The 26,852-nt window shown below is 44.6% G+C and overlaps 1 long non-coding RNA gene across 1 annotated transcript in view; it reads right to left on the reverse strand.

The window, feature by feature from the left end:
- The window catches only part of LOC141064934 (uncharacterized), a 34,375-nt gene extending 13,656 nt beyond the window's left edge, over positions 1-20,719 (reverse strand). The window contains exon 1 of the long non-coding RNA XR_012226144.1: positions 20,364-20,719. This is a non-coding gene — a long non-coding RNA (uncharacterized lncRNA). The remainder of the gene's footprint in view (positions 1-20,363) is intronic.
- Between the last annotated feature and the right edge of the window lie 6,133 nt (positions 20,720-26,852).

The following is a 26,852-nucleotide window of genomic DNA, read 5'->3' on the forward strand; positions in this document are numbered from 1 at the left end:
ATACATGTTATCCGGGGATACGGTACCCTTTCTAACCTTTGTGCAATCACGTGCAATCCATACTGGGCCTAACACCGTCTGAGCCTGCCTCCTGAGACATATATTTTGAATGTGTACGCTATCCATACATGTTATCCGGGGATACGGTACCCTTTCTCACCTTTGTGCAATCACGTGTAATCCATACTGGGCGTGAGAACGGCTGGTGAGCTGTTAAGCAAGCTACAGCACCTGTGGTTTGCACACGTAAGTTTTTCATTTTTTCAGGAATGACGGTTAGGCCTAATTCCGGAACTGCGGTTGACCTGCACTTACTGGGAAATCATTGTTCGCGGGTAATAATTGTAATCAGTGATCCCCATCACTAACGTTGTTCAGCGGGTTATCTGCACCTGTAAGCGACAAACGCTGGCCTTTTCAGTGTAGCGCACATGCAGCCACGGACATGTAAGGGCATGACACACCAGTTATTGGCCAATCTCATGTGCCAGAGCCTCACGTGTCCCTCTAGTAAGCCGGACTCGGACCGCGGGGCATGACGGAGTCTCGTTCGTTAATGGAATTAAGCTTGCAATGTGTGCATCTGTTCTGTAGCTGGCATGGTTGAGGTTTCCCAGGTGGAGTCGAATTTAACCATACGCTCCACTCCTGGTGGTGCCCTTCTGGACATTCCTTTAAGGTTCAGCTTTGCAACCATACTGCCCACGTAAAACAAACACTTTGCCTTCATGAACGCTGTTTGGAGGGTCATGACTCGTGGGAATAACGCCACCCAATCAGTTAACCTGCTAGAGCGATCCTTCGTTGCTCCCAAGCATGACATCACACTCCCTAGGAAGAAGGTAATGCCACTGTGGCGACCGTACTCCTGGGGGCGACACAAGTGCACTGATGCCCCGCCACTGCTCGATGAATCTGCTGGTACATTGACCCAGACCACTACATTCTCCTCGCACGCTACCCGGCCTGAATCTGACCCTGATGAAACTCAGGTTACCCTTCCCATATACAGTTCCATCTTACACGGTGACAAAGAGGAAGCTGCAGATGAAAGTGCAGGTTCGGCTCACCCGCCATCAGACACACCACCGTACTATCAGGGGCTCTGTGCCAGTGCCGTCGCCAACGAGTGGGCCCCCCCTGCTTGCCCAGGATCACAGCACTTGCAAAGTTGAAATACTGTGCAGTGAGATGGAAGATGGGGACGATGAGGAGTCTAGACTAGTACAGGGATTCCCAAGCAAGGAGACTTATTTGATTGTTTTCAATGTTGGGACAGCAATTTTTGGGGAGCACTATACTCTGGAGAATGATAGATGGGGCCCACCATACACTGGAACATTCCAAAGGTGGACATCAGACACTGGAGCAGCATTTACAGGGCCCATTATACACTAGAGCATTAGAAATGGGGCCCATTATGTTTGGAGCATTATTTGGGCCCATAAGACAGTGGAGCTTCATCCATGGGGACCAACATATACTGTAGCATTATGTGGAGCTCATCATATACTGTTTCAAACATTATATGGGACCAATGATTCTGTATGGAGAAATAGATGGGCCTCGTCATGAGATGTAAAAAGTGAGGTATTTTTCATTGTACTATACCGCTATTTCTCTGCCGTATCGGAGCATGATGAGTTGTGGTATGTGTTAAAGGGGCGCTCTTTCGCCCAGGGCACATGAAAACCTGCAGCCAGCCCTCCCCCCCCCACAACTTTAGCCAAATAACCCCCATTTTTCAGTGCGTAACTTGTATTATGAAGTTAATTAAGGTTGACAAGCTTAAGTAAGAAGAATTGATGCTTTTGGCACTCAAATGGGCACTCTAGGTGTGTTTCCTGTCCTCCTCTCACTGCCGACTTTTATTCCCCATTGACTTACATTGGGTTTCGTGTTTCGGGACGACCCCGACTTTTCCCTATAATCGGACGATCTTGCTTGACCCGACTTTTGGAAAAGTCGGGTTTCACGAAACGAAACGCGACCCTAAAAAACCAAAAGTCGCTCAACTCTAGTCTACACCATCACAGATGGTTCCAGTCAGCAGGAGGCAACGTTTCCGTCAGATGGTGACAGACTACATGTCTTGCCCTGTCAGTGTACTCCCAGACAGCTCTTCCCCCTTCAAGTTTTGGGTCTCTAAGCTGGATACATGGCCAGAGCTTAGTCAGTATGCATTGGAGGTGCTGGCTTGCCCTGCTGCCAGTGTATTATCGGAACGCATCTTTAGTGCCACAGGTGATGTACTAACAGACCGTCGCCGGTGACTATCCTCCAATAACGTTAACCGGCTTACTTTTCTGAAAATGAACAAGTCCTGGATCTCACTGGAATTTGCCAGTCCTCTTCCAGAATAAACAATTGGTTGGCAACAGTATCCAGGTCTCCTGTTGTGTTCATGTTTCTACCACCTGAACTGTAATCCCTGGGTTTCAACACAGCCAGTTGTTGCTCAGAAGTGCCGTCTGCACAGAGAAAAACACTAGCTCCTGTGTTAGTGGGGTTCAGTAACGCCAGCTGCTCCCCTGCTGTGTGGACGGCAACGTCTTCTGCTGCCTCCACATTCACACTACTACTGATTTCAAACTTGCTCCAACTAGGCCTCTGGCTCCACTCTTTCTCTAGTATTTCCCCTGGCCTCCAACCCCGCCAGTTGCTGCTCAGAAGTGGCATTTGCACAACACTTGTTCCTGTGTTACTGGGGTTCAGTAACATCAGCTGAACCCCTGACTAGTAGTGGGAATGTGGACAGAGCAGGAGACATTGCCGGACATGCATCAGGGGTTCAGCTGACGTTACTGAATCCCAGTAACACAGGAACAAGTGTTGATTGTGCAGACTCCACTTCTGAGCAGCAACTGACGGGGTTGGAGGCCAGGGGAAATACTAGAGACAGAGTGTAGCCAGAGGCCTAGTTGGAGCAAGTTTGAAATCAGTAGTAGTCTATAACAGATATTAAACTTGATGAAATTAGGCCTCAGCCTACAACCTGAATGACCCTGGGCTCCAACATCGCCAGTTACTGCTCGGAAGTGCTGTCCGCACAGAAAAAAACACTAGCTCCTGTGTTAGTGGGGTTCAGCAACGTCAGCTGCTCCCCTGCTGTGTGGACGGCAAAGTCTCCTGCTGCCTCCACATTCAAACTACATCGATTTTCTACTTGCTCCAAGTAGGCCTCAGCCTGCTGCATGATTGATCCTGGGCTTCAACACAGCCAGTTGTCGCTCGGAAGTGCCGTCCGCACAGAGAAAAACACTAGCTCCTGTGTTAGTGGGGTTCAGTAACGTCAGCTGCTCCCCTGCTGTGTGGACGGCAAAGTCTCCTGCTGCCTCCACATTCAAACTACATCCGATTTTCTACTTGCTCCACGTAGGCCTCAACCTGCTGCATGATTGATCCCGGGCTTCATGCACAGCCAGTTGTCGCTCGGAAGTGCTGTCCGCACAGAGAAAAACACTAGCTCCTGTGTTAGTGGGGTTCAGTAAAGTCAGCTGCTCCCCTGCTGTGTGGACGGCAATATCTCCTGCTGCCTCCACATTCAAAGTAGATCATATTTTCAACTTGCTCCAAGTAGGCCTCAGCCTGCTGCATGATTGATCCTGAGCTTCACCACAGCCAGTTGTCGCTTGGAAGTGCCGTCTGTACGGAGAAAAGCACTAGCTCCTGTGTTAGTGGGGTTCAGTAACGTCAGCTGCTCCCCTGCTGTGTGGATGGCAATATCTCCTGCTGCCTCCACATTCAAACTAGATCATATTTTCAACTTGCTCCAAGTAGGCCTCAGCCTGCTGCATGATTGATCCTGGGCTTCAACACAGCCAGTTGTCGCTTGGAAGTGCCGTCTGCACAGAGAAAAACACTAGCTCCTGTGTTAGTGGGGTTCAGTAACGTCAGCTGCTCCCCTGCTGGGTGGACGGCAATATCTCCTGCTGCCTCCACATTCAAACTAGATCATATTTTCAACTTGCTCCAAGTAGGCCTCAGCCTGCTGCATGATTGATCCTGGGCTTCAACACAGCCAGTTGTCGCTTGGAAGTGCTGTCTGCACAGAGAAAAACACTAGCTCCTGTGTTAGTGGGGTTCAGTAACGTCAGCTGCTCCCCTGCTGTGTGGACGGCAAAGTCTCCTGCTCCCTCCACATTCACACTACTACTGATTTTTAACCGTGCTCCACTTAGACCTCTGGCTTCACTGTCTCTAGTATTTCCCCTGGCCTCCAACACCGCCAGTTGCTGCTCAAAAGTGGCATCTGCACAATCCACACTTGTTCCTGTGTAACTGGGGCTCAGTCACGTCAGTTGATCCCCCGATGTGTGCCCGGCAATGTCTCCTGCTCTGTCCACATTCCCACTACTAGTAATGGGAATGTGGACAGAGCAGGAGACATTGTCGGACACACATCAGGGGATCAACTGACGTGACTGAGCCCCAGTAACACAGGATCAAGTGTGGATTGTACAGACGCCACTTCTGAGCAGCAACTGGTGGTGCTGGAGGCAAGGGAAAATACTAGAGACAGTGGAGCCAGAGGCCTAAGTGGAGCACGGTTACAATCAGTAGTAGTCTACAACCTATATAAAACTTGCTGCAATTAGGCCTCAGCCTGCTCCATGACTGATCCTGGGCTTCAACACAGCCAGTTGTTGCTCGGAAGTGCCGTCTACACAGAGAGAAACACATGCTCCAGTGTTAGTGGGGTTCAGTAATGCCTGCTGCTCCCCTGCTGTGTGGATGGCAATATCTCCTGCTGCCTCCACATTCAAACTACATCACATATCTACATCACATATAAAACTTGCTGCATTTAGGCATCAGCCTACTCCATGATTCACCCTGGGCTCCAACACAGCCTGTTGTTGCTCGGAAGAGCCATCTGCACAGAGATAAACACATGCTCCAGTGTTAGTGGGGTTCAGTAATGCCTGCTGCACCCCTGCTGTGTGGATGGCAATATCTCCTGCTGCCTCCACATTCAAACTACATCACATATAAAACTTGCTGCAATTAGGCCTCAGCCTACTCCATGATTCACCCTGAGCTCCAACACAGCCAGTTGTTGCTCGGAAGTGCCGTCTGCACAGAGATAAACACATGCTCCAGTGTTAGTGGGGTTCAGTAATGCCTGCTGCTCCCCTGCTGTGTGGACAGCAATATCTCCTGCTGCCTCCACATTCAAACTACATCACACATAAAACTTGCTGCAATTAGGCCTCAGCCTACTCCATGATTCACCCTGGGCTCCAACACAGCCAGTTGCTGCACGGAAGTGCCGTCTGCACAGAGATAAACACATGCTCCAGTGTTAGTGGGGTTCAGTAATGCCTGCTGCTCTCCTGCTGTGTGGACGGCAATATCTCCTGCTGCCTCCACATTCAAACTACATCGCATATCTATATCACATATAAAACTTGCTGCAATTAGGCCTCAGCCTACTCTATGATTCACCCTGAGCATCAACACAGCCAGTTGTTGCTCGGAAGTGCCGTCTGCACAGAGAGAAACACATGCTCCAGTGTTAGTGGGGATCAGTAATGCCTGCTGCTCCCCTGCTGTGTGGACGGCAATATCTCCTTCTGCCTCCACATTCACACTACTACTGATTTCAAACATGCTCCAATTAGGCCTCTGGCTCCACTCTGTCTCTAGTATTTCCCCTGGCCTCCAACCCCGCCAGTTGCTGCTCAGAAGTGGCATCTGCACAATCAACACTTGTTCCTGTGTTACTTGGGTTCAGTAACATCAGCTGAACCCCTGATGTGTATCGGGCAATGTCTCCTGCTCTGTCCACATTCCCACTAATAGTAGTGGGAATGTGGACAGAGCAGGAGACATTGCCGGACACACATCAGGGGAACAGCAGACGTTACTGAACCCCAGTAACAGAGAAACAAGTGTTAATTGTGCAGACGCCACTTCTGAGCAGCAACTGGCTGGGTTGAAGGCCAGGGAAAATACTCGAGACAGAGTGGAGCCAGAGGCCTAATTGGAGCACGTTTAAAATTAGTAGTAGTCTACAACAGATATTAAACTTGATGCAATTAGGCCTCAGCCTACACCCTGCTTGACCCTGGGCTCCAACATCGCCAGTTGCTGCTCAGAAGTGTCTTTGGCACGGGTACTCCCAACTGCCCTGCCTGGTTCCAGCACGCCTGCTGTTTCAGGGTAGTGTCAACGTCACTTTGCCACCAATACGTTGTCCTGTCGTGTTGCGGTCGGGTTAGCCGAGTCTATGGTGCCTGCAGTTTAGGTGCTTCCTATGTGGGCTGCGGGTTCTGTTAATAAAGGCTGGTTCTGTAGTGCCAATAGGAGAAGCACCCCCTGTAGGACTGTGGGTTTCGGTAACTGCAGCCGGCTCGCGGCCTTGCAACTTTGTTTATTATGGGTACCTTCTGCTACCCATCCGGGTTCCAGCACCGTCAGCTGGTTCTCGGCAGTGCCTTTGGCCGAGGTTCCTCCTTCTTGGTATTCAAGTTCCAGCAACGTCTGCTGGTCCTTGGTAGTGCTTTGTAGCACAGGTACCTCCTGCTTAGTAACCGTGTTCCAGCACCGTCAGCTGGTCCACGGATGTGCCATTGGCTCTTGTTCCTTCTGCTGCCCCTCCGGGTTCCAGCATCATCAGCTGGTCCTCGCTAGTTCCATTTGCTCTTGCAGCTTCTGCTACCCATCCGGGTTCCAGCACCGTCAGCTGGTTCTCGGCAGTGCCTTTGGCCGAGGTGCCTCTTCTCGGTATCTGACTTCCAGCAACGTATGCTGGTCCTTGGTAGTGCTTTGTAGCACAGGTACCTCCTGCTTAGTAACCGTGTTCCAGCACCGTCAGCTGGTCCACGGTTGTGCCATTGGCTCTTGTTCCTTCTGCTGTCCCTCCGGGTTCCAGCACCATCAGCTGGTCCTCGCTAGTTCCATTTGCTCTTGCAGCTTCTGCTACCCATCCGGGTTCCAGCACAGTCAGCTGGTTCTCGGCAGTGCCTTTGGCCGAGGTGCCTCTTCTCGGTATCCGACTTCCAGCAACGTCTGCTGGTCCTTGGTAGTGCTTTGTAGCACAGGTACCTCCTGCTTAGTAGCCGTATTCCAGCACCGTCAGCTGGTCCACGGTTGTGCCATTGGCTCTTGTTCCTTCTGCTGCCCCTCCGGGTTCCAGCACCATCAGCTGGTCCTCGCTAGTTCCATTTGTTCTTACAGCTTCTGTTACCCATCCGGGTTCCAGCACCGTCAGCTGGTTCTCGGCAGTGCCTTTGGCTGAGGTGCCTCCTTCTCGGTATCCGAGTTCCAGCATCGTCTGCTGGTCCTAGGTAGTGCTTTGTAGCACAGGTACCTCCTGCTTAGTAACCGTGTTCCAGCACCGTCAGCTGGTTCACGGTTGTGCCATTGGCTCTTGTTCCTTCAGCTGCCAATAGGACAAGCACCCCCTGTAGGACTGTGGGTTTCGGTAACTGCGACCGGCTCGCGGCCTTGCAACTTTGTTTATCATGGGTACCTTCTGCTACCCATCCGGGTTCCAGCATCATCAGCTGGTTCTCGGCAGTGCCTTTGGCCGAGGTGCCTCCTTCTCGGTATCCGAGTTCCAGCAACGTCTGCTTCTCCTTGGTAGTGCTTTGTAGCACAGGTATCTCCTGCTTAGTAACCGTGTTCCAGCACCGTCAGCTGGTCCACGGTTGTGCCATTGGCTCTTGTTCCTTCTGCTGCCCCTCCGGGTTCCAGCACCGTCAGCTGGTCCTCGCTAGTTCCATTTGCTCTTGCAGCTTCTGCTACCCATCCGGGTTCCAGCACCGTCAGCTGGTTCTTGGCTGTGCCTTTGGCCGAGGTGCCTCCTTTTCGGTATCCGAGTTCCAGCATCGTCTGCTGGTCCTTGGTAGTGCTTTGTAGCACAGGTACCTCCTGCTTAGTAACTGTGTTCCAGCACCGTCAGCTGGTCCACGGTTGTGCCATTGGCTCTTGTTCCTTCTGCTGCCCCTCCGGGTTCCAGCACCGGGTTCCAGCACTGGTCCTCGCTAGTTCCATTTGCTCTTGCAGCTTCTGCTACCCATCCGGGTTCCAGCACCATCAGCTGGTTCTCGGCAGTGCCTTTGGCCGAGGTGCCTCCTTCTCGGTATCCGACTTCCAGCAACGTCTGCTGGTCCTAGGTAGTGCTTTGTAGCACAGGTACCTCCTGCTTAGTAACCGTATTCCAGCACCGTCAGCTGGTCCACAGTTGTGCCATTGGCTCTTGTTCCTTCAGCTGCCACTCTGGGTTCCAGCACCGTCAGCTGGTTCTCGGTAGTTCCATTGACTCTTGTAGCTTCTGCTACCCATCCGGGTTCCAGCACCATCAGCTGGTTCTCGGCAGTGTCTTTGGCACGGGTACTCCCTCCTGCCCAGCCTGGATCCAGCACGCCTGCTGTTTCCGGGTAGTGTCAACGTCACTTTGCCACCAATACGTTGTCCTGTCGTGTTGCGGTCGGGTTAGCCGAGTCTATGGTGCCTGCAGTTTAGGTGCTTCCTATGTGGGCTGCGGGTTCTGGTAATAAAGGCTGGTTCCGTAGAGCCAATAGGACAAGCACCCCCTGTAGGACTGTGGGTTTCGGGAGCTGCGGCCAGCTCGCGGCCTTGCATCTTTGTTTATCATGGGCACCTTCTGCTACCCATCCGGGTTCCAGCACCGTCAGCTGGTTCTCGGCAGTGCCTTTGGCCGAGGTGCCTCCTTCTCAGTATCCGAGTTCCAGCAACGTCTGCTGGTCCTTGGTTGTGCTTTGTAGCACAGGCACTTCCTGCTAAGTAATCGTGATCCAGCACCATCAGCTGGTCCACGGTTGTGCCATTGGCTCTTGTTCCTTCTGCTGCCACTCTGGGTTCCAGCACCGTCAGCTGGTCCTCGCTAAGTCCATTGGCTCTTGCAGCTTCTGCTATCTATCCGGGTTCCAGCACCGTCTGCTGGTTCTTGGCAGTGCCTTTGGCCTAGGTGCCTCCTTCTCGGTATCCGAGTTCCAGCAACGTCTGCTTCTCCTTGGTAGTGCTTTGTAGCACAGGTATCTCCTGCTTAGTAACCGTGTTCCAGCACCGTCAGCTGGTCCACGGTTGTGCCATTGGCTCTTGTTCCTTCTGCTGCCTCTCCGGGTTCCAGCACCATCAGCTGGTCCTCGCTAGTTCCATTTGCTCTTGCAGCTTCTGCTACCCATCCGGGTTCCAGCACCGTCAGCTGGTTCTCGGCAGTGCCTTTGGCCTAGGTGCCTCCTTCTCAGTATCTGAGTTCCAGCAACATCTGCTGGTCCTTGGTAGTGCTTTGTAGCACAGGTACCTCCTGCTTAGTAACCGTGTTCCAGCACCGTCAGCTGGTTCACGGTTGTGCCATTGGCTCTTGTTCCTTCTGCTGTCCCTCCGGGTTCCAGCACCGTCAGCTTGTCCTCGCTAGTTCCATTTCCTATTGTTCCTTCTGCTAACCATCTGGGTTCCAGTACCGTCAGCTGGTTCTCAGCAGTTCCTCAGCCTTCTTGTACCTTCTGCTACTTTTCCAAGTTCAAGCTTGTGGAAATGGCTTTTGGTTCTCACTCTGGATCTCCCTGACGACGACCCTGAAGACGACTACCCTGAAGACCACACCGAAGAAGACCAAAAATATGACCCTGAAGAAAATGACCAAGAGGAGAAAGAACATGAAGACAACCACCAAGATGCAGAACAACAAGAGACAGAAGACCAAGAAGCAGAAGAACAAAAAGCAGAAGAACATTAAGCATAAGACTAAAAATCAGAGCAAAATATATTATCTAAATTATAAGCAGAAGATTAAGCAGTGTATGGGGGTGAGTCCGTTCCTCCTCGTGGTGCCCCTGGAAAATGCCTGCTGCTGCAGGCCAAACTGAACGCAGACAAATCCTGTTGTAAATCTTTTGTGACAGGCAGAACGGAAGGTGTAATCTTCAAACTTTTATAGATAACAACTACAGGAATGCCTGTCACAAATAAGAATATGATGAAGAAGAATAGGAAGAAGATGAAGAAGTAGAATATGAAGAAGAATAATAGTTGAATAAGAAGAATATGAAGAATGTAAGAAAAAAGAATAATAGGAAGAAGGTGAAGAAGAAGAAGATGAATAAGGTGAAGAAGAAGTTGATGAAAAAGATGCTGCTGCTGAGGATCATGAAGGATAAAGTGTGGGAGAAGTAAAAAAAGAAGGTGAAGAGCATGGAAGTAGTGAAACATACATATCTGACAAAATGTAAAAGAGGTTAACATAGTCAATATCTTTGTAACTCCGAACGTCTTAAAAACAAAAATATTCCTGCTATTCCATTTGATTGGGCTAAACCTCTATGCCTTTAATGTCTCCACCACCTCCCCCAATACTTTCTACATTATTCTTAGTTGTTTTTCTTCATGTAGATTTAACCTACAAGGAAAGAAAGGGTTTTTTTTAATTCCGATATTTCGGTCCCATTGACTTGAATTGGACTTCCGGGATCGGAATCGGCGATACCCGATACTTTTTGGATATCAGCCGATCCAATCCGATCCGATATTTCTCAATATCGGATGGTATCGCTCAACACTAGGGATTATACAAATCTCATGCCTGTGCTTTTTACACTACGTAAATTGACCTGCGGCGCGTTTTTTAGAACTGTAACATATCAATTTCTCTTGCTGGTGCATGGAGTTTTATGTGCGGATTTTCCCCATAGAATTTCATTAGATGTGTAAAATCCACAGGTAAAAAACACATATGCAATCTGCACAAAACAGTATCAATAAAATGTTGCCAACGCCAAATACCACGAAGTATTAAAAACAAAGCATCTTTGTTTAACCTCTATGCGACCAAGCCAATTTTGACCTAAATGAGCAAGACAATTTTTACAATTCTGACCACTGTCACTTTATGAGGTAATAGCTCTAGAACGCTTTAATGTGTCCCATTGACCCTGAGAATGTTTATTTGTAACACATTGTACTTCATGCTAGTGGCAAAATTTTTTGATAAAACATGCATTTATTTATGAAAAATAATTTAGCAATTTTAACCCCTAAGGACCGCCGATACGCCTTTTAACGGCGGTAATTAAGGGTACTAAAACCACAGCGCCGTTAATTCACGGTGCTGTGGAGAAAGTACATAGCGCCCTCAGTGTCGGATTTTCTCTGAGAACATGAATCGGTCGGTTTTCACCGACCCCGCTTTTGCGATCGCCGTTATTAACCCTATAACGGCGACGGCAAAAAAAAAAAAAGCCGCAATTATGCATTAAATTTCTCTTTCCTCTGATGTGACCGCACATCAGAGGAGAGAGAAATAGGGTCCCTGATCCCCCCAGTACCTCTCTGTGGTCCTCACTTTCCTCCCGGTGGTCCCGAGTCCTGCCGGTGTCCTCCGATGGGCGTCGCCATCTTGAAAATGGCGGGCGCATGCGCAATGCGCCCGCCGGGAGTCTGCCGGCTCCGGCTGGCAGATTCCATTCATTATTTTGATTACTATGATAAACGATCATAGTGAACAAAATAGAAAAAATAGTACATAACCCCCCCCCCCGTTTATCACCTCCTTATATAGGCAAATATAATGATATAAAGAAAATATTTTTTTTCATTTTTCCATTAGGGTTAGGGTTAGGGCTAGGGTTAGGGCTAGGGCTAGGGTTAGGGTTAGGGTTGGGCTAGGGTTATGGTTAGGGTTGGGCTAGGGTTAAGGTTGGGCTTTGGTTAGGGTTAGGTTTGGGCTAGGGTTAGGGCTAGGGTTAGGGTTAGGCCTCGGATTAGGGCTAGGGTTAGAATTAGGGTTAGGGCACACTAGGATTAGGGTTAGAATTAGGATTAAGAATTAGGGTTGGGATTAGGGTTAGGGTTGGGATTAGGGTTAGGGGTGTGTTGGGGTTAGGGTTGGAGCAAGAATTGAGGGGTTTCCACTATTTACCAACTTTGGGGGTCTAAAAATTGGGGTCTAAAAAAAATTACTTTTGTGGAAATAAAAAAGACTTATTTTCACGGCTCTGCGTTTATAAACTTCTGTGAAGCGCTTAGGGGTTCAAAGTGCTCACCACACATCCAGATAAGTTTCTTAGGGGGTATTATTTCCAAAATGGGGTCACTTGTGGGGGGTTTCCACTGTTTAGGCCCATCAGGGGCTTTGCAAACGCAACATGATGCCCGCAGACCATTCCATCAAAGTCTGCATTCCAAAATGGCACTCCTTCCTTTCCGAGCTCTCCCATGCGCCCAAACAGTGGTTCCCCCCCACATATTGGGTATCGGCGTACTCAGGACAAATCGCACAACAACTTTGGGGGTATGATTTCTCCTGCTACCCTTGTAAAAAATAAAAATTTGGGGGTGAAAAGATTATTTTTGTGGAAAAAAAATGGATTTTTTATTTTCACATCTCTACGTTAAAAACTTCTGTGAAGCACTTGAAGGTTCAAAGTGCTGACCACACAACTAGATAAGTTCCTTAATGGGTCTAGTTTCCAAAATGGTGTCACTTGTTGGGGGTTTCCACTGTTTAGGCCCATCAGGGGCTCTGCAAACGCAACATGATGCCCGCAGACCATTCCATCAAAGTCTGCATTCCAAAATGGCACTCCTGCTCTCCCATGCGCCCAAACAGTGGTTCCCCCCCACATATGGGGTATCAGCGTACTCAGGACAAATCGCACAATAACTGTGGGGGTATAATTTTTCCTGTTACCCTTGGAAAAATAAAAATTTGGGGGCGAAAAGATCATTTTTGTGGGAAAAAAATGGATTTCTTATTTTCACGGCTCTACGTTATAAACTTCTGTGAAGCACTTGAAGGATCAAAGTGCTCACCACACATCTAGATAAGTTCCTTAATGGGTTTAGTTTTCAAAATGGGGTCACTTGTTTTCCACTGTTTAGGCACATTAAGGGCTCTCCGAACGCAACATGGCATCTGATCTCAATTCCAGCCAATTCTGCGCTCAAAAAGTCAAACGGCGCTCCATCCCTTGCGAGCTCTGCCGTGTGCTGAAAAAGTGGTTTACCCCCACATATGGGATATTGGCGTATTCAGGAGAAATTGTACAACAAATTTTGTGGTTGATTTTCTCTTTTAACTTTTGTGAAAATAAAAAAAATTGGTTTTGAAATAAATTTTTTGCAAAAAAAGTTAAATGTTAATTTTTTCCTTCCACATTGCTTTAGTTCCTGTGAAGCACTTAAAGGGTTCATAAACTTCTTGAATGTGGTTATGAGCACCTTGAGGGGTCTAGTTTTTAGAATGGTGCCACTTTTGGGTATTTTCTGTCATGTACTGTACACCCCTCAAAATGACTTTAAATATGATGTGGTCCCTAAAAAAATGGTTTTGTAAATTTTGTTGTAAAAATGAGAAATCGCTGGTCAACTTTTAACCCTTATAACTTCGTAACAAAAAAAAATGTTGCTTCCAAAATTGTGCTGATGTAAAGTAGACATGTGGGAAATGTTATTTATTAAGAAATTTGTGTGACACATCTCTCTGATTTAAGGGCATAAAAATGTAAAGTTTTAAAATTGCAAAATTTTTGCTATATTTAAGTTTTTTTCATAAATAAACACAAGACTTATCTAAGAAATTTTATCACTAACATGAAGTACAATATGTCACGAAAAAACAGTCTCAGAATCAGCGGGATCCATGAAGCGTTCCAGAGTTATAACCTCATAAAGGGACAATGGTCAGAATTGTAAAAATTGGCCTGGTCATTAAGGTGCAAACTGGCTCTGTTGCTAAGGGGTTAAAACTTTTAAATTGTGTACCCTTAAATTAGAGAGTCATGTCACACAAAATAGTTAATAAATAACATTTCTGACATGTCTACTTTACATCAATTGAATTTTGAAAACTTTTTTTGATAGGAAGTTATAAGGGTTAAAATTTAACCAGCGATTTCTCATTTTTCCAACAAAATGTACGAAACCATTTTTTAAGCGACCACATCAAATTTGAAGTGACTTTGAGGTGTCAGTATGACAGAAAATACCCAAATGTGACACCATTTTAAAACCTGCACCTCTCAAGGTGCTCAAAACCACATTCAATAAGTTTAATAACCCTTCAGGTGCTTCACCAGAGCTAAAGCAACATGGAAGGAAAAAGTTAACATTTTACTTTTTTCCACAAAAAATGTTCATTAGGTTCAAACTTTTTTTTATTTTCACAAGGTATCAGGAGAAAATGGACCACAAAATTTGTTGTGCAACTTCTTCTGAGTACACCAATACCCCATATGTGGGGCAAATCCACTGTTTGGGTGCATGTAAGGGCACAGAAGGGAGGGAGCACCGATTGACTTTTTGAACGCGAAATTAGCTGGAATTGATGGAAGGCACCATATCGTGCTTGGAAGCCCCTGATGTGCCTAAACAATGGAAACCGCTCAATTCTAATTCCAACTTTAACACAGCCCTAAACCCAACCCTAAGGCTGTGTGCCCACGTAGCGATTTTTAAGCGTTTTTGCCACGATTTTCGGCGTGAAAACGCTGCGAAAACGTTTCAAAATCGTGCACAGAACGCTCCCCATGCATTCCTATGGCATTCCGCACATGCTGTGCTAATGCTGCGTTTTTTTCCGCGGTGGAATCGCATCGCGGAAAAAAATCGCAGCATGCTCATTCTTTTGTGCGGAATCTCAAACAATTGCCGCGATTCCGCACCCATAGGAATGCATGAGAATCGCTTACTTCCCGCATGTGGCTATGCCCACCATGCGGGAAGTTAAGCATCTCATGTGTGCGGTTGGTACCCACAGTGTGGAGGAGAGGAGACTGTCCTCCAGGCCTTGGGTACCATACCCCTGTAAAAAAAAGAATAAAAAATAAAAAAAATCGGGGTATATTTACCTTCCGGCGTCCGGCGCTGCATTCCCGGCCTATGCGTTCCCAGTAATGCCTTGCGGCAAGGCCCTGTAATGACGTAGTCTCGCGTGACTCTAGTGGTCTCGCGAGATCGCTATAGCAACGCGAGACTAAGTCATCACAGGTCTCGCAAGGCATTACTGGGAACGCTGAGGCCCGGGAATGCAGCGCGGGATGCCGGAAGGTAAATATACACCGATTTTTTTATTTTTTTTAGCATTTTAACATTCTATCTTTTACTATTGATGCCGCATAGGCGGCCTCAATAGTGACAGGTTGGTCACACTCGTCAAACATAGTGTTTGACAAGTGTGACCAGGTTTTTACTATTGAGGCCGCCTATGCGGCATCAATAGTAAAAGATAGAATGTTAAAATGCTAAAAAAAATAAAAAAAATCGGTGTATATTTACCTTCCGGCATCCCGCGCTGCATTCCCGGGCCTCAGCGTTCCCAGTAATGCCTTGCGAGACCTGTGATGACGTAGTCTCGCGTTGCTATAGCGATCTCGCGAGACCACAAGAGTCATGCGAGACTACGTCATTACAGGGCCTTGCCGCAAGGCATTACTGGGAACGCTTAGGCCGGGAATGCAGCGCCGGACGGTAAATATACCCCGATTTTTTATTTTTTATTCTTTTTTTTACAGGGGTATGGTACCCAAGGCCTGGAGGACAGTCTCCTCTCCTCCACACCGTGGGTACCAACCGCACACATGAGATGCTTAACTTCCCACATGGTGGGCATAGCTTCAAATCGCTTGGAAAGTGCTTGAATATCGCACGCGAAAATCGCGGCAAAATCGCGATCATAATCGCGGTGAAATTTCGCGATTTCTGGGAAGGAGTCCGGTTTTTAGTAAGCATTTTAAAACGCTACGTGGGCACATAGCCTAAGGCTACTTTCACACTTGCTTTTTTTTGCAGCGCGTTTTTCCCGCAAAAAACCGCATTGAAAAAACGCATACAAACGCATACAAATGCTGCGTTTTTTTCATGCATTTTTATGAGCATGCATGAAAAAAACGCAGCGTTTTTATGCGTTTGTATGCGTTTTTAGTGCGTTTTTACCGCGTTTGCGTTTTTTCCAACATTAGGTGGCCCCTCACACTAACCCAAACCATGACTTTACTAACCCTAACCCTAACCCTGCCCCTAACCCTGACCCTAACCCTAACCCTTAACCAAACCATACCCTGATCCTAACCCTAACCCTAACCCTGACCCTAACCCTTAACCAGACCATACTAACCCTAACTCTTAACCAAACCCTACTAACCCTAACCCAAACCCTAACCCTAAACCCTAGCTAACCCTAACCCTAACCCCCCTTAACTAACTCTAACCAAACCCCTAAATTCCTTTGTCTAACTAATGGTAAAAAAAAAAAAACGCATGCGCAAAAAAACGCATACATAAGCATGCCAATGCGCACATATGCGCACCCATAGACTTATAATGGGTGTCTTGCTGTAAAAAAAAATGCATTGCGCGCGCATGCATTTTTTTGAGGCAAGTCGGACGCCCAAAAAATGCAACAGGATGCATTTTGTGCGCCCGAGCGCATACCGCAAAAAAACGCATGCGCGGAGAAACGCATACAAATGCATGTGTATGCGCACATAAGCGCATCCCATGCAAAATATAGGGGGAAAAAACGCATGCATTTTTAGCGCTAAAATCCAGTGCAAAAAACGCAAGTGTGAAACCAGCCTAACCCCCACATCCTTAACCCTAACCCCAACCCTAACACTAACCACAACCCTAACCCCAACACAACCCTATCCACAACACAACCCTAACCCCAACCCTAACCGCTAGCCCTAACACAACCCTAACCTCAGCACAACCCTAACTGCAACATAACCCTAATCCCAACACAACCCCAACCCTAACACAGCCCTAACCCTAATTACAGCTCTAACCCCAACCCTAAGCTTGAGAATGGAAGAAAATTACCATTTTTTATTTTATTATTATTTTTATCTAACTAAGGGGGTGACAAAGAGGAGGTTTGATTTACTATTTTTTTATTTTGATCACTGTGATAGGGTCTATAACAGTGATCAAAATGAACCAATAGTCAAAATGTCCGGGGTACCGGCCAGCAGATCTCGGCGGGCGCATTGTGCATGCACCTACCATTTTCTTCCAGGAAGATGATGTAGAGGGCTGGGGGACAGAGCAGGAGGATCTGCGGATGGCAGAGGTAATGGGGGGCTCGGGGGACCCCATTTTTCTCTCCACTGGTATGATAGATCATATCACAGGAGAGAGAAATGAATGAAAAATCTGACCTTTTTTGTGATCACTTTTATTCAGTGAATAACCGCGATCACGTGACAGGGGATGGTAAAAATACAGCCCGTTTAATTTTCTACGGGGTTTCAGCTACCCTCAGTAGCCAAGACCCTGGAGATTTTCCAGCGCTGGAGGGTGCTATACCCTTATTTCTCAGTGCCATTAAAAAGCGATGCTGAGGAATAAGACCTGCCCCCTATTTTACATAATGTATACAAACTGTAGGCTGAGAAAAAAAATACATGCAGCAAAATGGCACCAGTGGCAGCACCTGCATAGCAGCATGTATAATGCATATAATATTGCTGAGATATATATACTTTTCTCCAGCAAAATGGGCTTTCTGATAGATGCTACTGTGCAAGAGCCACCACTGGTGCCAATTGCTGCAACCAATTTTTTTCTCTAGCAAAATAGCACTCATAGATGCTTCTGTGCAAGTGCTGCAACCATTTTGCTGAAGGAAAAAAAATGCGACTGCAGCAAAATGGTGCCAGATGCTACTGCGCATCCTCCACCTCTGGCACCATTTTGCTGGAGAAAAAAAATTTGGCTGCATAAAAATGCATCTATCAGAAAGCAATAGATGCTACTGTGCATGTGCTGTCACCGGCACCATTTTGCTAAGGTTAAATTTTTTAACACAACAATATTATTTGCTTTATGTGATAGATGCTATTGCGCAGATTCCACCACTGGCACCATTTTGCTCTACTAAATTTTTTTTTCTAACTTCACAATATCATATGCAGTATGTAAAACAGAAGGAAGGTCACTGAAGGATCAGTGACCTGTCATAAGCCCATAAGGATTCATATGTAAGCAGAGCACCACATAAAGCCCTGCCCACAGGCCAACCCGATGCAAGAAAATCTCATTAACTAAAACTGTAAATACAGATTAAAAACAACCACAAGACAGATTTCATCACCCCAGGTATCATTTTAATCAGTATAACAGCTCCAACCTGACAGCGTCTGTAGTTTACTGAGCAAAAACCTGCTGACAGGTTCACTTTAAAGATACCTAATTTACCTAATCAATGCAGAGAAGTTGTAGAAACTATGCAACATCAAAAACTCCCCAAATGCTTCTAGTGGGAATGTAGCTTATTTTTAAAAAATACATTAATGTTTAGATATCTTTAACTAAGGTGGTGTAATTTATATAGTGTTACAATACAAGGTGGACAATAATTAATTTCAAATACAATAATACAACAGGCCTATCAACTGAATTTGAATTGGTTTATGAATTACATAGGAGCAATCTATCACTCTTTGTGCCCAAGGCAGTGGATTCAAAACTGCTCTCCTGCCACCCTTGGTCCCTAAAAATCAGAATACCTATCAGTTGGACAGTTACTGTATTTTTTGGACTATAAGGCGCACTTTTTTCCCCCAAAATGTGGGGCAAAAACGGGGGTTCCCCTTACAGTTGGAATGTACTTACAGTTAGCGTGGTGGCAGCAAGAGTTGGGTGATTCTTCTGGTGGTCCAACGCTGCAGGGTGATGATCTCACTCCCATCCCAGCCTGGTGAGGCTGGTGCAGCAGTTTCGTTGGTCCTCAGTGCTGCAGGGGGCTCCGGCGACATTATGTGAAAGCCCGAAGCCCCCGAAGTTCTATTGCCTCGATGCTGTGGCCTCTGGGAAAATGGTCGCCAGAGGCAGCGCTTGTGCAAATTGAGATCTCGGCTCCGAGATCTCATCTCCTGAGATCTCAATCAGTGCATGCGACGCACCGGCAGCCATTTACCTGGAGGCCACAGCATCAAGGAAATAGAAGTGCAAGGGCTCCGGGCTTTCATAAAATGTCGCTGGAGCCCCTTGCACCACCGAGCAGTGCTGAAACTGCCGCACTAGCCACACCCTGCAGCATACGAACCACAGGAGGAATTGCCTGACTCCTGCTGCCACCAACGCTGCCGATCTCCCCCCAGGTAAGATAAATTCAGGACTGTAAGACGGATCCCCATTTGATGCATTAATTTTTTTTCCCCATTTTCCTTCTGAAAATTTGAGGTGCGCCTTATGGCCCGGTGCGTTTTATAGTTAAAAAATATGGTATTCATTTAATGCTATTGCACCTTTTTCCATCAAATTCTAATATTTTTATTTCTAAAATAGAAAAGCACATAAAGGACAAATATTTCCACAATATGAAATTCTTTTCTTAATGGCTTCCTAAACTCAGAACTCTGCCCACTGCTCCTTCTACCCCAATGAGATAAATTTCCACATCTTGACAAAATTTAAGCTAAAGCCGGTGGTCGATGCAGAGGTGGTTGCTGGAGCTGTATTTGTCAATCCCAATGTGAATCCGGTGGTGGGTTTTGCTCCGAAGAGAGTTCCAGATAAACCAGTTGCAGATTGTGAAGTAGTAGTAGGAACTGCAGAGGCCCTGAAACCAACAGATGTGCCAATGTTACTCGCAGCTGGCGTTCTTCCAGCTTTAGCTTAAATTTTGGTAAACCTGCAGGATCTGCTACACCGCTCTCTCTGCCTGCTGCAACTACCTCAACCACGGGGTTTTCCCTCTCAGCATCCCCAGCAACAGGCACTGTTTTTTCTTTGAATTTGGGTACATGCACGCCTGCTGCCGCTACTACTGCAACAACTACTTGGCTGTCACTTGGGACCCTGTCAGGGCTGACTGCATCGCCATTTCAGAATGCAGGTGTCATGGCTTCAGGCCTGGACAGAACACTTTGGGCCTGACTGCTCCTGCTGCTCAGATGACTTCCAATGAAGGACAAAAAAGTGACAAGGCAGGAGCCAGACCAGAGGACAGTAAAAATTTGAAGGATGAAAATCTACCTCAATTAATTTGTCAAGATGTGGAAACTTTTCAGAAATTTGTGAAGGAGCAGAAGCAAGGGCAGGAGGAGATCACCCAATGAGATAAAAAAGACATTAGATAATTTGTAAGTAAAATTATCAAATCAAATAGTAATAAATAAGCAGTTATTTAAAATTATTGAGATTAACTGTTAAAATTGTTGAGATTAATTATTGAAGTCCAAGTAAATACAGAGTGGAAAATAAGTATTTGAAATAATATTAACAAGTGCGCTCGGTATCTTTTTTAGTGTTGGGGTTTAAATGAAAAATAAAAACAGATCTTAAAAAACTGGTGTAATTAAAAAGTCAATTAAAAATACTTAGGGCAATCAGAGTATAAATGTTTCATGCAAAAAGATAATGTGCACAATTAGATCAGGATGAGAATGTACCTCATGTGGTTGGATGCAAATAATTCATTGATGTCCTGAAGAAATAGTCCAAGTTGCAGTCAAAAAAGCAATGACCCCTGGTAAAGATAATCCGAGTGCTTGTAAAATGGTCCCAGAAGAGTTGTTCAGTAAATTAGCTTATAACAAGGTGCTGCTCCGGCCGGTAGCAGACACTGTTAGGATTACCGCCCTGGAAAGAAAGGCAATAACCTCCGCGCTCACTGGTCACGCGTGTGCTAGTCAGCACAGGACCTTGCGTGACCTCAGAGTCACGTGTTATGCCTGGCTGCAGCCAAAATGAAAAAAAGCTACAGATCACAATGTGGGCCAGAAAACTATCTGATGCGTTTCAGAGACTCCTGTCTCCTTCCTCAGAGATTGGCCCCACTTGCGATCAAAGGGATATTATATATATATATATATATATATATATATATATATATATATATATATATTTATTTTTCATTTAAACCCCAACACTAAAAAAGATACCGAGCGCACTTGTTAATATTTTTTTTCAGGTTTTGTCTTGACAGATGTTTTGACTATTGTCTTTTGCTTGTGCTGCTGGTACTTTTTATGCAAGTGAGCGCCACTGTATGATCATTATTTGAAAATAAGTATTTCATTCAATACCGAATTTGCAAGTTTTCACAACTACAAAAATGGAGAGGTCTGCAATTGTTATCGTAGGTACTCTTCAACTGTGAGAGACAGAATCTAAAAATAATAACCAGAAAATCACATTGTATGATTTTTAAATAATTAAATTGCATTTTATTGCATGAAATTAGTATTTGATCACCTGCCACCCAGAAAGAATTCTTGCTTTCAGAGACCTGTTAGTTTTTCTTTAAGAAGCCCTCGTACTCTGCACTCATTACTTATATTAATTGAAATTGTTACTTGTATAAAAGACACCTAGACACCTGTACACACACTCAATCACACTCCAACCTCTCCACCATGGCCAAGACCAAAGACCTGTCTGAGGACAAAATTTTAGACCTGCACAAGTCTGGGATAGACTACAGGACAATAGGTAATCAGCTTGGTAAGAAGGCAACAATTGTTGGCACAATTATTAGAAAATTGAAGAAACAAAAAATGACTGTCAATCTTCCTTGGTCTGCGGCTTCATCCAAGATCTCGCCTCGTGGGGTAAGGATGATTCTGAGAAAGGTCAGAAATCAACCAAGAACTACATGGGAGGACCTGGTTAATGACCTGATGACAGCTGGGACCACAGTCTCAAACATTACTTTTAGTAACAAACTATGTCATTATGGATTAAAATCCTGCAGGGCACGCAAGGTCCTCTTGCTCACTTCAGCACATTTCCAAGCCCATTTGAAGTTTGCTAATGACCATCTGGATAATCCAGAGGAGGCAGCTCATGTGGTCAGATGAGACCAAAATAGAAATGTTTGGTATCAACTCCAATCAACGTGTTTGGAGGAAGATGAAATATGAGTACAAACCCAAGAACACCATCCCAACCGTGAAGCATGGTGGGAGAGCATCATACTTTGGGAGTGGTTTTCTGCAATGGGGACAGGACAACTGCATCGTATTGAATGGAGGATGGTTAGGGTCATGTATTGCGAGATTTTGCCCAATATCCTTCCCTCAGTAAGAGCATTGAAGATGATTCGTGGCTTGATCTACCAGCATAATAATACCCCAAAAACACATAGCTGGGAAAACTAAGGAGTGACCCTGTAAGAAGCATCTCAAAGTCCTGGAGTAATAAGCATACTACCCATGACCATAAAATCTACAAAAGGATGGGCAACACTCCATAACATGTATCAAACATATAGATCCTATAGTGAATCAACCATATTCAGATCAATAAGTGTCTCTCAACAACAATTCTTTTAAAAAAGGAAATAAATTTATTTAAACCTCCAAAATATAACACAATATAAAACAAATTTGGTGCCTCAAACCATGCAAACAGAGGCCAGCTAGAAAGCGGACACAAAGAAATACCCAAATACTTGACCCTGTCTACTATATCATATTAGAAATCATTTCATGATACTTCAGATAAAATAACTAGATAATAAACATATACCAACAAAATCATTGTATATCCTCAATCAATATTTGTTTTGCATATGCACACATACCCATATACACGGAGAATACAGTGAATATATAGGGCTGAGAGACACAGCAACAAGTCACAAGTAAATTAGAGGCATAGTTTTACCATTCACAGAAATACCCATAGCCTTCTACCGTTACAGGGTCCCTTCATACACCTAGACAGAATCAAACAATATTAACCCAATCCTCTACACATTATCTGGGCATGTGTCCACCGAAAAATTCCTTTCAAGTTACAAGCTGAGCCTCCACATTGCACATGCTGGCAAGGCTTTGTGAGCAGAAAAGGCCAGTGATTGAGTACCAGCTAAATCACACCTGTCGGTATTCTGGTCAGCCTCCACACATTACAATGGAAAAAGTGGGCATGGATGTCTGACATTTGTTTGGTTCTTCAAGTCTTTGAGGACTCGACAATGATGGTGAGCGGCGATTGCACCATATTCAGCGCAACTATTCCACTTCTGTGCTTAAACAATCGCGGATCACAATTAAACATGAAGCTTTGCATGCGTACCAGGTGAGGATGGAGGAAGATATAACAAAGAGAATGTAGCAAGTCCAACCTCATCTCATCTGCTCAGCACAGATTGGGTAACAATGAGGAGGTGCATGCTGAGGAGAAGGAAGAGGAGGAACAGGAACTGGTAGTTAGCGCAAAAGAGACTAGTAGCCACACAACTTTCATCCCGTCTGGTGGAGACAGGGAAGTGTTGACTGTATGGCGCGTGGCACATGTGGCCAACTTTATGTACAGCTGCCTGTCCCGTGACACTTGCATTACATTAATCTTGGCCCATAAAGACTACTGGTTGTTCACCCTGCTAGACCCTCGCTACAACGAGAACTTTGTATCTCTTCTTACTGAGGCGGAGAGGTCTTCTAAAATGGTGCTATACCAGAAGGCCATTGTGGAAAATATGTTGAAAAAAATCCCAATCAGAGAACGCTAGTGGCAGGGAGAAAGTTTCCTTGACAAACCAAGGAGGAGAGGCCAGGGAGACACACAGCAGGGACAGCAGTACACTGTCAAAGGCATGGGCCAATTTCATGACACCAGCCCAGCATTCAAGGCTTGATGACCGTGTATTTTTGGCAAGGAGGAAATGTTTTTAAAGCTGGTCAAACAATACCTGGCCAACCAAACCAGCATACTCCCTAATTCCTCTTACTGAAACTATTGGGTCTCAAAGCTGGGCACCTGGCATGAGCTGTCCTTCTATGCCTTGGAGGTGTTGTGCTGCCCTGCCGCTATCATCTTGTCTGAGTGGGTTTTTAGTATCGCCGGGAGATCATAAAGGACAGGAGCTTTCATCTGTCAACAGAGAATGCAGACAGGCTCATTCTCATAAATATGAACAAAGCCTGAATTAGCCCACAATTTTCCACACCACCAGATGACAGCTGCACATAAAGTGTTTTAAATATTCAATATTTTAATAAGGCCCACCAGTTGTTCAGGTGTGTATAATTCAACTTACTCATAATTTCTGTTTTACTTTGCACTTTCTGCAAAGCCTTTATGACTGTATAAGTACATCAACTATAGTTTGAAAATATTTTCTTTCAAAAATTTTTTATAGATTCAATGACTCATTCATATAGTTTAACATGTTTATTGTTGCATTAAAGTGATATGTAAAACTTGCATAAAGCATAGAAAAATAGTTCAGGATTAGATTACTCATCCATACAGTGTTACATGCTTTCTGTGACATTTTGGTGGTATATAACAGTAGAAAAAGGCATTTGAAAAATGTGCTTGTTTCTTCACATCTCTTACCCATACACTATTCTGTGTTGTGAGTACATTTTTTAAATATATAAGACTAAAAGATAGTTTAAAAATGTTGCTGGATTACATTTCTCAACTATACAGTTTAACATGTTCTGGATACATTTTGTTTGTATATTTGCCTCCAAAAAATTTTTTCTATAATGTATTGTTACTGTATTGCTACCTCATAGACTATGGGGTCTGGAGTCCATTTTGTTGTTATAAAAGCCTCCAAAAACTTGTTCAAAAATGTATCGCATTATAATGCACACCTATAGACTATTCTGTGGTCTGGATTACATTTTGAGGCATATAGCCCTCAAAAAACCTGTTCAAAATTTATCGGTATTCCATTGCTCACCCATAGGGTATTACATCTTCTTTGGTACATTTTGTTGCTATAAAAGCCTCAAAAAATTGGTCAAAATTTATCAGTATTATATGGCTTGCAGGTAGGATATTACATGTTCTTGTGTACATTTTGTACATTTTGCTGCTATAAATAACCCTCCATCAAACTCAATAGCACCACAAATACTGTCTGGTCACCAGCTCATGCAGCCTTTATCTATCCCCCACATCCTCAAGATGGCTCGACCATCATTGTAAATAAGCCCCTGTACTTTGTCTCCCCACCTCATTGTAGATTGTAAGCTCTCATGAGCAGTGTCATCTTATTTTGCTTTAATTATTGTATTATTTTTAACGTTGTTACTTATGACTTATGTATGAACTGTTAAATTGTAAAGCGCTGCGGAATAAGTTGGCGCTATATAAATAAAGATTAGTATTATAATTATTATTATAAAAACCTCAAAAAACTTGGTCAAAATTTATCAGTATCATATTGCTCACCCATAGGATATTACATCTTCTTGGATACATTTAGTTGCTATATAAGCTTCAAAAAACGTAATCAAAATTTTATCATTATTATATTGCTCACCCATAGACTATTCCGTGGCCAGGAGTACATTTAGTTGTTATATAAGCCTCAAACTTGTTCAAAATGTATTGGTATTATATTGCTCCCCTATAAAGTATTACATCTTCTTGGGTACATTAAGTTGCTATATAAGCCTGAAAAAACTTGCTCAAAATTTATCGCTATCATATTGCTCACCCATATGGTATTACATCTTCTTGTGTACAGTTTTTTGCTATATAAGCCTGAAAAAACTTGTTCAAAATTTATCGGTATTATATTGCTCACCCATAGACTAAATAGTGGTTTGGAGTACATTTTGTTGGTATATAATCCTCAAAAAACATGATCAAATTGTACTGGCATCATATTGCTCACCCATAGAGTATTATATCTTCTTTGGTACGTTCTGTTGGTATATAACTCTCAAAAAATGTAGTCAAAATGTTTTGGATTTTATATTACTCACTCAGACCATTCCATGGTCTGGAGTACATTTCCGTTGATATAAAACCCTCAAAAGTGCATAGCTTTTATGAGTCTAGAGTACAGAATGTGTATGAGGCCCTTCTTTATGTCTAATACAAGGTGTATCTGAGTCCCTAATTTTTGGCAGTTCTTGCTTCCGTCATAAATTACTTACTCCCAAGGGTGGTTTGCACGCTAATGCCAGGGCCAATTTTTACAATTCTGACCACTGTCCTTTTATTAGGTCATAACTCTGGAAAGCTTCCATGGATCTGGGTGATTCAGACATTGTTTTTCTCGTGACATATTGTACTTCATGATAGTGGTAAAATTTCATTCATAGAACTTGCGTTTATTTGTGAAAAAATGGAAATTTGGCAATTTTGAAAATTTTGCAATTTCCAAATTTGAATTTTTATGCCCTTAAATCAAAGAGATATGGCACACAAAAAAACTTAATAAGTAACATTTCCCACGTGTTTACTTTACTTCAGCACAATTTTGGAACCAAAATTTTTTTTTGTTACGAAGTTATACAGGTTAAAAGTTCACCAGCAATTCCTCATTTTTAACGACACCATTTTATTTTTAGGGACCACATTTGAAGTCACTTTGAGGGGTCTATATGATAGAAAATACCCAAAAGTGACACCATTCTAAATACTGCATCCCTCAAGGTGCTCAAAACCGCATTCAAGAAGTTTATTAACCCTTCAGGTGCTTCACAGGAATTTTGTGAATGTTTAAAAAAATTAACATTTAACTTTTTTCACAAAAAAAATTACTTCAGGTCCAATTTTTTTTATTTTACCAAGAGTAACAGGAGAAATTGGACTGCAAAAGTTATTGTGCAATTTGTACTGAGTACGCTGATACCTGATATGTGGTGGTGGACCACTGTGACGGCGCATGGCAGAGCTCAGAAGGGAACAAGCGCCGTTTGACTTTTTCAACGCAAAATTGGCTGGAATTGAGATCGGATGCCATGTCACGTTTGGAGAGCCCCTGATGTGCCTAAACAGTGGAAACCCCCCACAAATGACACCATTTTGGAAACTAGACCCCCAAAGGAACTTATCTAGATGTGTGGTGAGAACTTTGAACCCCCAAGTGCCTCACAGAAGTTTATAATGCCCAGGCGTGAAAATAAAAAAATCATATTTTTCCACAAACATGATCTTTTAGTTCCCAATTTTTTTATTTT

This window comes from Dendrobates tinctorius, unplaced genomic scaffold, assembly GCF_039654945.1.
Source record: "Dendrobates tinctorius isolate UK_male_01 unplaced genomic scaffold, ASM3965494v1 ptg000003l, whole genome shotgun sequence".
Lineage (NCBI taxonomy): Eukaryota > Metazoa > Chordata > Amphibia > Anura > Dendrobatidae > Dendrobates > Dendrobates tinctorius.